At 40.6% G+C, this 12,061-nt stretch overlaps 1 protein-coding gene across 1 annotated transcript in view; it reads left to right on the plus strand.

The window, feature by feature from the left end:
- Nucleotides 1-6,516: 6,516 nt before the first annotated feature.
- The window catches only part of EFHC2 (EF-hand domain containing 2), a 269,392-nt gene continuing 263,847 nt past the window's right edge, over nucleotides 6,517-12,061 (plus strand). The window contains exon 1 of the mRNA XM_087427094.1: nucleotides 6,517-6,643. The gene's annotated coding sequence lies outside the window, so the exon portion shown is untranslated. The remainder of the gene's footprint in view (nucleotides 6,644-12,061) is intronic.

Genomic DNA, 12,061 nt, shown 5'->3' on the forward strand with positions numbered 1-12,061 from the left:
TGAGTAGAAGTCAAACAGACTTGGATTAGATTTCTGGGTCCATATCCAGAAATAAACTGTGTGACTTTGGACAGATAAGTGACATAACCTCCCTAAAGCCTCAGTGTTCTCATATATAGAATGGGATAATATTCCATTTTCTTGTGTTCTAAGGAGCCTTTATTTTCTTTTTTTTTTTTTTTTTTTTTAAATTTTTTGTTTATTGCAGTAACATTGGTTTATAACATTGTAAAAATTTCAGGTGTACATCATTGTACCTCTATTTCTGCATAGATTACATCATGTTCACCACCAAAATACTAATTACAACCCATCACCACACACATGTACCTAATTATCCCTTTCACCCTCCTCCCTCCCCCCTTCCCCTCTGGTAACCACCAATCCAATCTCTGTCCCTATGTGTTTGTTTATTGTTGTTATTATCTACTACTTACTGAAGGAAATCATACGGTATTTGACCTTCTCCCTCTGACTTATTTCACTTTGCATCATGCCCTCAATGTCCATCCATGTTGTCACAAATGGCTGGATTTCATCGTTTCTTATGGCTGAGTAGTATTCCATTGTGTATATATACCACAGCTTTTTTATCCATTCGTCCCTTGATGGGCACTTAGGTTGCTTCCAAGTCTTGGCTATTGTGAATAAGGCTGCAATGAACACAGGGTGCATGTACCTTTGCAAATTGGTGTTTTCAAGTTCTTTGGATAAATACCCAACAGTGGAATAGCTGGATCATATGGTAGTTCTATCGTTGATTTTTGAGGAATCTCCATACTGTTTTCCATAGTGGCTGCACCAGTTTGCACTCCCACCAGCAGTGTATGAGAGTTCCCTTCTCTCCACAACCTCTCCAACACATGTTGTTTCCTGTCTTGTTAATTATAGCCATTCTGACGGGCGTGAGGTGATATCTCATTGTAGTTTTGATTTGCATTTCCCGATAGTTAGTGATTTTGAACATCTTTTCATGTGTCTGTTGGCCATCTGTATATCTTCTTTGGAGAAATGTCTGTTCAGGTCTTTTGCCCATTTTTTAATTGGGTTGGTAGTTTTGTTGTTGAGATGCATGAGTTCTTTATATATTTTGGAGATTAAGCCCTTATCAGATGTATGGTTTGCAAATATCTTCTCCCAATTGTTAGGTTGTCTTTTCGTTTTGTTGATGGTTTCCTTTGCTGTGCAGAAGCTTTTTAGTTTGATGTAGTCCCATTTGTTTATTTTTCCTATTGTTTCTCTTGCCCGGTCAGATGTGGTGTTTGAAAAGATGTTGCTAAGACTGATGTCGAAGAGCGTACTGCCTATGTTTTCTTCTAGAACTTTCACAGTTTCAGGTCTTACATTCAAGTCTTTAATCCATTTGGAGTTAATTTTTGTGTATGGTGTAAGGTAAGAGTCTACTTTCATTTTTTTGCATATGGCTATCCAGTTTTCCCAACACCATTTGCTGAAGAGACTTTCTTTTCCCCATTGTATGTTCTTGGCTCCTTTGTCAAAGATTAGCTGTCCATAGATGTGTGGGTTTATTTCTGGACTTTCGATTCTATTCCATTGATTTGTGTGTCTGTTTTTGTGCCAGTACCATGCTGTTTTGGTTACTATAGCTTTGTAGTATATTTTGAAATCAGGGAGTGTGATACCTCCAGCTTTGTTCTTTTTTCTCAGGATTCCTTTAGCTATTCGGGGTCTTTTGTTGTTCCATATAAATTTTAGGATTCTTTGTTCTATTTCTGTGAAAAATGTTGTTGGAACTTTGATAGGGATTGCATTGAATCTATAGATGGCTTTAGGAAGTATGGACATCTTAACTATGTTAATTCTTCCAATCCAAGAGCACGGAATATCTTTCCATTTCTTTGTGTCTTCTTCAATTTCTTTCAGAAATGTTTTATAGTTTTCAGTGTACAGTTCTTTCCCCTTTTTGGTTAAGTTTATTCCTAGGTATTTTATTCTTTTTGTTGCAATTGTAAATGGGATGGTATTCTTAATTTCTCTTTCTGCTACTTCGTTGTTAGTGTACAGAAATGCAACTGATTTTTGTATGTTGATTTTGTATCCTGCAACTTTCCCATATTCGTTTATTACTTCTAAAAGTTTTCTGGTGGATTCTTTAGGGTTTTCTATATATAAAATCATGTCATCTGCAAATAGTGACAGTTTCACTTCTTCCTTTCCAATTTGGATCCCTTTTATTTCTTTCTCTTGCCTGATTGCTCTGGCTAGGACTTCCAATACTATGTTAAATAGGAGTGGTGACAGTGGGCATCCTTGTCTGGTTCCTGTTCTTAGAGGGATAGCTTTCAGTTTTTCACCATTGAGGATGATATTAGCTGTGGGTTTCTCATATATGGTCTTTATTATGTTGAGGTACTTTCCTTCTATACCCATTTTATTCAGAGTTTTTATCATAAATGGATGCTGGATCTTGTCAAATGCTTTCTCTGCATCTATTGAGATGATCATGTGATTTTTGTTCTTCATTTTATTAATGTGGTGTATTACGTTGATTGATTTGCGAATGTTAAACCATCCCTGCATACCTGGAATAAATCCCACTTGATCATGGTGTATAATCTTTTTAACGTATTGTTGTATGCGATTTGCTAGTATTTTGTTGAGGATTTTCGCATCGATGTTCATCAGTGATATTGGCCTGTAATTTTCTTTTTTTGTGTTGTCCTTGTCTGGTTTTGGTATCAGGGTAATGTCAGCTTCTGAGAATGAGTTAGGGAGGTTCGCCCCCTCCTCAAGTTTTTGGAAGAGGTTGAGAAGGATAGGTATTAAGTCTTCTTTGAATGTTTGGTAGAATTCACCAGGGAAGCCGTCTGGTCCTGGACTTTTATTTTTGGGAGGTTTTTGATTACTGTTTCGATCTCCTTACTGGTGATTGGTCTATTCAAATTCTCTACTTCTTCTTGATCCAGTTTTGGAAGGTTGTATGATTCTAAGAATTTATCCATTTCTTCCAGATTGTCGAAGTGGTTGGCATAAAGTTTGTGAGAGAATTCTCTTACAATCTTTTGTAGTTCTGAGGTGTATGTTGGAACCACTCCTCTTTCATTTCTGATTTTACTTATTTGTGCCTTCTCTTTTTTTCTTGGTGAGTCTAGCTAAAGGTTTGTCTATTTTGTTGATCTTTTCAAAGAACCAGCTCTTGGTTTTATTAATTTTTTCTATTGTTTTTTTGGTCTCTATTTCATTTATTTCTGCTCTGATTTTTATTATTTCCCTTCTTCTACTGATTTTGGGCTTTGTTTGTTCTTCCTTTTTCCAGTTCCTCCAGTTCCAGTGCATTGTTAGATTGTTTATTTGAGATTTTTCTTGTTTGTTGAGATAGGCCTGTATTGCTATAAACTTCCCTCTTAGAACCGCTTTTGCTGTATCCCATAAATTCTGGTATGTCGTATTTTCATTTTCATTTGTCTCCAGGTATTTTTTGATTTCTTCTTTGATTTCTTCATTAACCCAGTCGTTGTTCAGTAGCATTTTGTTTAATCTCCATGTATTTGTGGCTTTTCTGATTTTCTTCCTATAGTTGATTTCTAGTTTCATGCCTTTGTGGTCAGAAAAGATGCTTGGTATTATTTCAATCTTCTTAAATTTATGGAGACTTGTTTTGTGGCCTAATATGTGATCAATCCTGGAGAACGTTCCATGTGCATTTGAAAAGAACGTGTATTCTTCGGTTTTTGGATGGAATGCTCTGTATATATCTACTAGGTCCATCTGTTCTAGTGTGTCGTTTAAGGCCAATGTTTCCTTATTGATCTTCTGTTTGGATGATCTATCCGTTGGTGTAAGTGGAGTGTTAAAGTCCCCTACTATTATTGTGTTACTGTCTATTTCTGTTTTTATGTCTGTTAATAATTGCTTTATATATTTAGGTGCACCTACATTGGGTGCGTAGATATTTACAAGTGTTATATCCTCTTGTTGGATTGTTCCCTTGATCATTATGTAATGCCCTTCTTTGTCTCGTTTTACAGTTTTTGTTTTAAAGTCTATTTTGTCTGATATGAGTACTGCTACCCCAGCTTTCTTTTCATTGCCATTTGCGTGGAGTATCTTTTTCCATCCCTTCACTTTCAGTTTGTTGAGTGTCTTTAGGTCTGAAGTGTGTCTCTTGTATGCAGCATATATATGGGTCTTGTTTTTTTATCCAGTCAGCCACCCTATGCCTTTTAATTGGAGCATTTAGTCCATTGACGTTTAAAGTAGCTATTGATAAGTATGTACTTACTGCCAGTTTTTAACTTTTTTTTTTTTTTTTCCCTCAGTGTTTTAGTAGTCCTTCTCTGTTCCTTTCTTCTTCTATACAGGATTGATGGTCACTTTAGTTTGACCTCTGTCTGAAAGCTGTACTCTTTAACTACCCTCCTCCCTCCTTTTATGTTTTTGATATCATATCCAACCTCTTTTTTGTGCATTTGTATCCATTACGTTCTAATCGTGGAAATAGATAATTTTTCCTATTTGTGGTCTTCTCTTTTCCCCTTAAATCAGTCCCTTTAACATTTCTTGTAACACTGGTTTCTTGGTGACAAACTCCTTTAATTTTTGCTTATCTGGGAAAATTTTGATCTCTCCTTCCATTTTGAACGATAACCTTGCTGGGTAGAGTATTCTTGGCTGTAAGTTTTTTCCTTTTAGCACTTTAAATATATCATGCCATTCTCTTCTAGCCTGTAAGGTTTCTGCTGAGAAGTCAGCTGATAGCCTTATGGGGTTTCCTTTGTATGTAACTTGACATTCTCTTGCGGCTTTTAGGATTCTCTCTTTATCTTTAATTCTGGACATTCTGATTATGATGTGTCTTGGTGTGGGCCTCTTTGGGTTTATCTTGTTTGGGGCTCTCTGTGCCTCCTGTACCTGGATGTCTGTTTCCTTCCTTAGGTTAGGGAAGTTTTCATCTATTATTTCTTGAAATAGATTCTCTGCCCCCTTGTCTCGCTCTTCTCCTTCCGGGACACCTATAACACGGATGTTAGTGCGCTTGATGTTGTCCCAGAGGTCCCTTAGACTGTCCTCACTCTTTTTAATTCTTTTCTTTTACCTGTTCACCTTGGGTAATTTCTTCTAGTCTTTCTTCCAGCTCACAGATCCGTTCTTCTGTATCCTCTACTCTGCTTTTGAGTCCCTCTAATGAGTTTTTCATTTCCGGTATTGTATTCTTCATTTCTGCTTGGTTCTTTTTATATCTTCCATTTCTTTGTTGACATTCTCACTGAGTCCATCTATTCTTCTCCCCAGATCAGTGAGCATCCTTAACACTCTTAGTTTGAACTCTCTGTCGGGTAGGTTGCTCATTTCTGTTTCACTAAGTTCCTTTTCTGGGGTTTTGTCCTGTTCCCTTACTTGGAATGTATTCTTTTGCCTCTTCATTTTGCCTCTTTCCTGTGCTTGTGTCTACGTATTAGGTAGGTCAGCCACGCCTCCTGCTCTTGGATAGGTGACCTTATGTAAGTGATGGCTTAGGAGGCTTCCAGTGTGCTTCCCTCAGTTCTCAATGTTCCAGGGGTGACCCCTAAGTGGGCTACGTGTATCCTTCTGCTGTGGCCTGTTTGCTCTCCCTGTAGGCGCCCAGGGAGGCTGAGTTATGCTCCTGGCCAGCTGTTGTAATGCTCAGCTGCTTGTAGTTGTTGTGGGCCCTTCAGTCTCTTTATCAGCTGTGGGGAGCCCCAGCACAGTTGGCTGCAAGTTCTAATACCACATTTGTGTTGCAGTATTTCTTTTTTTTTTTTTTAAATATTTTATTTATTTATTTTTCCCCCAAAGCCCCAGTACATAGTTGTCTGTCATAGCTGCACATCCTTCGCTAGTTGCTGTATGTGGGACACGGCCTCAGCATGGCTGGAGGAGTGGTGCCTCGGTGCGCACCCGGGATCCGAACCTGGGCCGCCGGCAGCGGAGAGCACGCACTTAACCGCTAAGCCACGGGGCCGGCCCTGCAGTATTTCTTTTAAGTGAGTAGGCCTCCAGCGTGGCAGGTTGTTAGGCTCAGGGCCTTACAATTGCTGTAAGCCTCTAGCCTATTAGGTCTCTTGTCAGCTCTCTGAGGATTGCAGCTGGGAGGGGCTGGCCTCAGGCACAGGAGCACCCAATTGTTTCAGGTTTTGGAAGGTGGAGCAAACCTCCTATGTGGGTCTTTGAGAAGTACAAGTCTTCTGTGGCTGAGAAGCCCTGCCGCCCACAGGTCCACACACACAGTCAACACAGTCCTGCCCCGTGTGAGAGCCCCGACCTCCCCAAGTGGACCCAGTCTCTCCACGGCGGGAGCCCCACACACTCCGCCACCACCCCACACTCTCCACCCACTCCTTGTGCACACCCTGCCCCGCTCAAGTCAGCTCAGTTGCCAGGCTGCAGAGAATCCAGTCACCAATCTATGCAGGCCCACACGTTGCCTGATGGCTTGTTGTTGGGTGGGGCTAGTCTCTAGGGTGGGCTGCCTGCCCTGGCTGAGCTGGATTAAATCGGTGCTCTAGCGGGTGGGGCAGACCCTGGGCTAGCAGGTCTCAGGGAGAACTCCAATGGCGTGTGTGTCAGCACGCGCACACCAGGCCACAACAATGGCCGCCGCCAATGTCCCAGTCCCTGGAGAGGTCTCACCCCTCACCGAGATGCACTCAGGGCCTATTAGGTGAGTCTCTTGTCACCGAAGCACCGTGCACCTTTCTTTCTGGTGATTTTAGGATGCTTTCTGGAACGGGTGAGTTTGTGCGCGGGCCCTTTAAGAGCCAGTTTTAGTTTCTTTGTGAACCGGGTTTTCTGGGGGTGCTCCCCAATGCTTTAGTAGCAGGCAAAGTCAGATATTATGCTGCTGGTCTCAATTGTGCTGGGTCCACAAAATGCCCACAGCGGGGGCTCCCCGGCTCAGGGCCCCGCGCCTCCAGGGAGGCTGCGTACCTGTGAGCTGCTCCCGGCGGCCGTGAAGCTGGCGGCTTGTGAAGGTGGCGTTTTTCCTCTCCAGAAGGGAGTCTCTGCCTCTTCTACCCCAGTTAGGATTGTCCGTTGTTGCAGGAGTTCCTCTTATCCAGTTTTCAGTTCTGTCTCAGGGGTAATTTTTCCACGAGTAGTCGTAAATTGGCTGTGTCCACGGGAGGAGGTGAGTTCAGAGTCTGCCTACGCCGCCATCTTGACTCCCCTCGGAGCCTTTATTTTCACTTATTATTTTAATATTTGAAATTGAGATGTGTCTTATAGTAATATGCCTTGTCTTGTAAAGTATTTTTCACTCTATAAAGCTGCTATGAAATTGATGGTGTCTTAGCATTGATAGCATTTGCTAATTGAGAGATTTAGTAATGCATACCCTCCGAGGTTCTTGTAGAGCTTAAAGATTATGTATGTAAGTGCTTGGTACAGAGTCAGAGCTCAAGAAATGTTGATTTTTATCACTTTTCAGTAACTTGGCTGTAGGCCATATCACTATTGAGTGGCAAAGCCTAGATTGGAACCAGGTTTGTAACCGTAGTTACAGAGCTCCTTCTCTTCTAGCCCAAAATTCTAGCCCCAGATAGTGAGGGAATTAGTTCATTGTATTAACTGTGAGTAGGTCCCTGTATCATGGCCCAGACTCCTCGATTCTCATAACTCTGCCTGCTCTTCTTAATTCCTTATATCTTCACCAGACATAAATCATGTTGAATCCATCAATATTTTAAAATTGAAATTGTAATCCTTAAATCAATGCACACAGGACTTCCATAATTATTACTTGTTATATTAAGTTGTCATGTTATCTTCTGGATACAGAGCTTCTGGGATAACAGGAACGAGGTGAAAGATAAAATAGGCTAAAGGCAAATAGGAAGATAAATCTTAAAATTATTGAAATGAAGTTAAGCTTTTAGCCTTCTGTTTTGTGTTTTTTCTTTTCCTCCCAGAGGGAATCAACAGTTCATCATTGTACTAGTGATTGGTGCTGATGTTCCCCTACCCACTGAAAGCGAGCCTGAGCTGGGGAGGAGAGCGTGAGCAAGAATCTCAACCGTAAAGTCGGTGTAGTGGACATTTATTATTATTATTATTTGCCTGACCAGCATCTAATCTTTCTTCTCTTCCATTGGAGAAACTCTGTCCTCCCTCAGTCCTTGTGATTTGGTGGGGGTAGGATTCATCCTAGGGGTGGTTGAGAAACCCAGGCCTGAACAATCAGCACATTTTATCCCTTTGGTCACAGTATTTGGTTTAGAGATGAGCAAATAACTTACGTTTTTTGTTTAATCTAGTTTGAGTTTTAACTTTCTAATACTTTCAATTGAAGGAGTCCATCTTCACTAATATAATTGGAAATCAAGACCAATTGGCAATTGGAGACACACCTAATAGCCACAGGCTGACATTGGAACTAAACCCTTAATGAGCAGTTGATGAAGACAGTTTTTCAGGGTCCCCCAGCACCATCAAGGAAGAGATTTGCTCTAATGGACCGACCCAGGTGTAAAATTAGCCAGGCAAATATTTTCATTAGCGGTGAGATTATTGTGATACCACAAATCAATAACCTTTATTTAAACCACTCAGTTCCCTCTTGAATCCAGTGTTTGCCATCCAATCATTTGGACTTAATTTAGCCTTTCTTTTCTGGGAAGGGAGTACATGTAGTAGGTGAAACCTGTGCTCTGGGAGGGATTTGGTAGGGTAGTGTTAATGAATAAACTCATGGTCTGGTTTGTAAATGAACTTCCTGTGAATTTGGTTATCATGAGCCAGTCCAACTTGTGAGCTCACCCTCGGATAATGTAATACATTCAAATTTCTGAACATGCAAATTTGAAAATTACATCCAAAACAGAAATGATTAGTGGCAAGTAAAGAACCACCTTAAAGATTACCTAAAAACACCAAATTTTAAAATTACTTATTTGTTGTTTTTTCTTGAGGGAGGAGTGGAGTTGGCGTTTGTTCTTTGAAATGCATTTCACTCATCTAAGATTCTGCATGCACTGTATGGGCAATCAATGAGGGTTTGGGGCCTGACTGATTTGCCTGCTTTTTTCCAAGACCTCAACCACCAAACTTTGTGATTCTCTGTGTGGTTGCTGAGATGTTAGCTATGAAAAGTGGCCATCACAGCCCTGGTAAGAGATGTTCTAAGATGTTACTTGATAAAGTGATTCAGTCCTTCCAAAAGTTTATATCCATAACTACCCTGGTAAGACATGAGGTTCTAGAGAAAGGGATGGAAAGTTGAACATCCAATTTGTTTTACAGAATGGCTTATTGCAACACCTTCATGACAATGCCATTTAGAGGATATTTCTCTTCATTAAGAAGACTTGATATTCCTATGTGAATTGGCAATACTAAACTATTAATAGACTTGCCAGGATTTTTGCTTATTAAATGCAACATATATTGAATATCTACTATGTACATGGCATGGGTTAAGTAAATGTTCCTTTTTACACAACCTAAATGCAAGATCCTGTCAGAGTAATTTCATAATCATTTCATAAGCCAGATAAAGGCACTTATCATAAAGGTTGTAATGTTTTTTAAATGTCAGAGCAGTAACTGAACAATTATAAGAGTTAGGGCACATTTTGTTATTAATTTGTCACTCTTACTATGACATTAACTTCCTTCCTCCAAATTGCTCATTTGACATTTTTCCAATCCGGAAAGTGTGAGGAGCTTCACAATGGACATTGTTTTATTTTTATTTTTTTCTTCTGTTTTACAATGTTTTAAAAAAAAACCATGCAAATTAAGCACAAATACCTTTTTGTTGTAAAAAATTTTCAAATGATGTCAAAGCAAATGTCTCCTTTCATTCCTACCCAATCGTACTCCCCTTTTCAGAAGTTACACTGTTAACTGCTTAGTGTATCTACTTCCAGCCCCTTTTCTATGCATTTATGAAAAAATATGTGCATATATCAATGTATGGTTTTATTTTTGGTATGTGTGTTTATAAATTGGATTGTAGTGTATGTATTGCTTTGCAACTTGCCTTTTTCACTTAATGGAATGTGTTAGGGATCTTTCCATATCAGTATATGTAGATTTATTCAGACAATCATTCAACAAATATTTATTGAGCACTACTGTGAATTTTATTGTTGTTTAGCAAATAGTCACTCTCCTTTCCCCAGCTCCTCAGTGGAGGAGTATATTTCCCTGCCCCATTGATATGGAGCTTGCTCATATGACTTGCTTAGGCCAATGGAATGTGGGTGGTAGAAGTGACAGTTTGCCAGATCCTAGCAGAAGCTTTTACAGGCATTGCAAGTTCTGCCAGCCTCCTTGGACTCCTGCCCTCCACTAAAAGAATAGTATGTCCCTCCTGTTCTTCAGCTTGGTCCCTGGCACAGGAAGACACATGGAGCAGACCTGAACCCAACCCATAGCCCGGAACAGAGTTGCTACAGTTGACTGTAGAACAGTGAGCAATAAATAAACGTTTGTTGCTATAAGCCATTGAGATTTTGGAATTTTTGTAACTCAGCCTGATCACAGAAAAAGCTAACTGATACAAATACTTGCTATTTGCCAGGCATTGCTCTAGATGCTGGGAAAATAACAAAAATCCCTGCCTACATGAAATTTACATTGAAAGATGGATAGTATTCCACGGAATGGTTGAACCATGGTAAGGTATTTTCTCTTTTTCAGTCTTACAGGCCTTTTGTAGAAAGTGCTTAGCATGCAATGTCTGTGTGTCCTCAATGCTTCTGCTGCCTCCATCCCCTCCTCCCAAAACTACTGCCACTTCTTCAGTTCTCCCCTCTTCACCTTCCACCTTGACTGTGGAAGAACCCATTGATTCTCCTCTGGGTTCTCTCCACCCTCAGATGTCCCATGCATTATGATAGGTATAATTTCTAGCCATGACTTTGCCTCATGAAAAACTTAGTGACCCTTTTCCCTTCTTTACAAAACACAAAGTCTGGCCTTCAATGTCCACTCCCTCTCAACTTTCCAACTTCATCCTTTCCTTAGTCTTACACTCTCACGTTTTGCCAGATAAGCCAGCTTACTGCCCAAGACACACGTCCTATAGTGAACTTCATGGTGGGCCACCCAGAATTCCCCCTTAAGGACTAAGGAACTCACTCCTCCAGCTGTTAGAAGTGTTGGTGGATGATGGCTTTCATGTGAGTCCCTCTTTGGGGATTGCTGTCATGTGAAGAGAACCACCTCACTCAAGATTCACATTCCCTTCCAGAGACAGCCTACATCCAATGACTGGTCAAAAGGAGGGGCTATAAAGACCTATCCCCCTTGTCTCAAGGCAAGACAACTCTGAAAAGTCATTCCAGCTTCAGAGCAATTCAGGAGATTGGCTTAGGCTTTTTTTTGTGACTGCATTGCAGCCCAACACCTTCCTTTGCCTAATCCCACTTTCTTCACTTCCCACAGGTGTTGAGCCCAAGGACACTCCCTAATACATTTTCTGGACACTAAACTCCATCTCAGAGTCTACTTCCTGAAGAACCTGACATAAAACACACCCTGTAGGTCCTTAGACATTTCCCATAGCTTGGGACCTTTGATCATGTTGTTCCCTCCACCCAGAACACCCTCCCTATAATCCTCTGCTAGTTAAAACTCTACCCATACTTCATGACCTCCCCCAACCATCACCTATTCCATAGAATTTTCCCTCACTCCTCAACCCAGAAGCCCTTGCTCTCCCTTTGAACTGCCCATCAGCAATGTTCTTTTCATGCTTCTGTTATGGTGCTATGGGAGCTGGCAGGTTGTAAGAGAAGAGCTTGGACTTTGAAGTCAAGCAGACTGGTACTCCTCCACTTACTAGTTGTGTGACCATGGACTCCTCAATTTTTCTCATGAATAAAATAAGAAAAAGAAGGCTACTTCATAGGGTTGTTATGAGCATTAAGTGAGATAACACAGATAAAGTGCCTAGTGCATAAGAGGTACTCAAGTTTGAGATCCTCCTAACACTCTCCTTTCTTCTTCCCTTTATTATCTCTTGTATATTTATTGATTATACCAGTCATTTGTGGACATGTCTCATCTGCCTATGTGCTTGGTAAGGGCTGGAATATGTCTTGCTTATATTTGTATTCACCCAGTGCTTAGCACA

This window comes from Ceratotherium simum, chromosome X (genome assembly GCF_057802395.1).
Source record: "Ceratotherium simum simum isolate JZ-2026a chromosome X, ASM5780239v1, whole genome shotgun sequence".
Lineage (NCBI taxonomy): Eukaryota > Metazoa > Chordata > Mammalia > Perissodactyla > Rhinocerotidae > Ceratotherium > Ceratotherium simum.